At 44.0% G+C, this 2,049-nt stretch overlaps 1 pseudogene; it reads left to right on the top strand.

Moving 5' to 3' along the window:
* Nucleotides 1–647: 647 nt before the first annotated feature.
* On the top strand, nucleotides 648–1,595 carry LOC118898846 (annotated as a pseudogene).
* The last annotated feature ends 454 nt before the right edge of the window (nucleotides 1,596–2,049 follow it).

Below are 2,049 nucleotides of genomic sequence, written 5' to 3'. Positions count from 1 at the left end.
AAAGCCATCTCCATGGGGGAAAAAAAGGAGCTTCTCACTCTTTCAGACACTCTCTCTATGGGACTACAGGAACTCTCATCTTTGCCTCTTTCTGCATATCTGGTTCAATTATCCTTATCTCTCTCCAAACAGATATTCTCCTTTTCTCCCTATGCACATGGAAATAACACATCCTCAATTTGGTCAACAAGTAGACAATGACCAGTTTCTCTGAACTCTAATCACTGTTTCCTGCAGAGAAATTTCATTTCATCAGCTCATACCAGAGCTCAATGTTAAGGATGATGAACTTTTGCAGGATAGATAAGATTATGTAATAGTGACATGACTCTTAGGGTCCAATACTATGGATGAGAGGGAACAGCCTTAAAAAGAAATTTATGATTTTTATAATAAAATGAGAAAATCTAGGCAAATGCATTAGCATAGTATATGGAATATAATATAATAGGGAGTCAGTGAAGATTTAAATTGTTATCATTATTAGGTTTTAAACATATTGGTGAATGGTACAACCAGTTATGGAATTGATTTTTAGAATTTGGATTCAATACTAGATTTTTCTTTCCTATCATCCTGGATCCTCTAAGTGTTTGCCCAGATTAAAGAGATCACATCTTTCTGGAGACCTCATCTGTCCCACAAGTATGCCCCCTTCCTGGTCCTTTGCCAACATCTCCTTCTTCCAGCCACCAGCTTTCCTGATGATTGGCATCAGGGCTGGAGGCTGTTCATGGCTGGATCTCCATCCCCTTCTCCTCCATGTACACTGCAGCCCAGCCCTCACTGGAAACTGCCTGATCCTCTTGGCTGTGAGGAGGACCCCCAACCTGCACCAGCCCATGTACTACTTCCTGTCCATACTGGTGGTCACCGATGTGGGCCTCACCTTGTCCACAATGTCCACCACCCTGGCTGTGCTCTCGTTTGACCATTAGCTCATTGACTTCAATGCCTGCTTGGTCCAAATGTTCTTCCTCCACTCTTTCTCCATGGTGGAGTGAGGACTGGCCAGTGCTCCTGGCCATGTCATTTGACCACTTTGTGGCCATCTCCAACCCCCTGTGATATGCAGCTGTCCTCACAAACAATGTCATCTTCAGGATGGGGCTGGCCATTGTGACTGTGACCCATGCTACCTTGCGCAAAACTTCTGCCCTGGCAATAACGTCCTGTCTCACTCATTCTTTTTCCAGCCTGATGTGATGAGAAGAGCCTGCAATGAGATCACCATCAACATATGCTATGGGTTCTATGTGGTACTGTCCACTGGGGGCATAGATTCCCTGCTCATTGTCCTGTCCTAAATTCTCATCCTGCCCACGGTCCTGGGGCTGGCCTCTCCAAGGGAGCGCATCCGGGCCCTCAACACCTGTGTCTCCCATATCCTGGCCGTCTTTGTCTTCTTTATTCCAGGTATCACCATGTCCATGATCCACTGTTTTGAGAGGCACCTGCGCCCCATTGTACATGCCCTTGTTGCCTATGTGTACCTGTTGGTGCCCCCTGTGCTCAACCCCATCATCTACAATGTCAAGTCCAAGCCCATCAGGGAGGCCATGTTCAGGGTCCTGAGGGGGAAAGACCAAGGCTGAGGTAATTATGAAATATCGCAGGATCTGGGTACCATAAAAGACACTTTCTATAGCCTCATAGGAACCTGCTACCCTCAGCAAACACTGAAAATTCCTAGTCTATGCTAATACAGTGGGAAGACCATCAGGCTTCTTCATGATACAAATGGATGTTCACCATTTACTTTGTACTAGAAGCAGTGCTGAGGATTAAAGACTGAGAAATATATTAAATATGGTCATTTCTTTATAGAAACTCACAATCTTGTGCCAGGATAAAGGCATGTAAATACACAATTAGACTGTAGACTTATACATACCATAATAAAGTTCAGTGCAAGAGATTACTAGGGACTGCAAATCCATTCTTGCCAGAACTGTCCTGGGAAGATTGGACAAACCTCTACAAAGGGGAGAATGTTTTTATTTCATCTTGAAAAAATATATAAGGTTTTTCTAGGCAAATTATGAATTA

Source organism: Balaenoptera musculus, chromosome 8, assembly GCF_009873245.2.
Source record: "Balaenoptera musculus isolate JJ_BM4_2016_0621 chromosome 8, mBalMus1.pri.v3, whole genome shotgun sequence".
NCBI lineage: Eukaryota > Metazoa > Chordata > Mammalia > Artiodactyla > Balaenopteridae > Balaenoptera > Balaenoptera musculus.
Note: the sequence above shows the minus strand (reverse complement) of the source record. Positions and strands in the feature narration are given on the sequence as shown.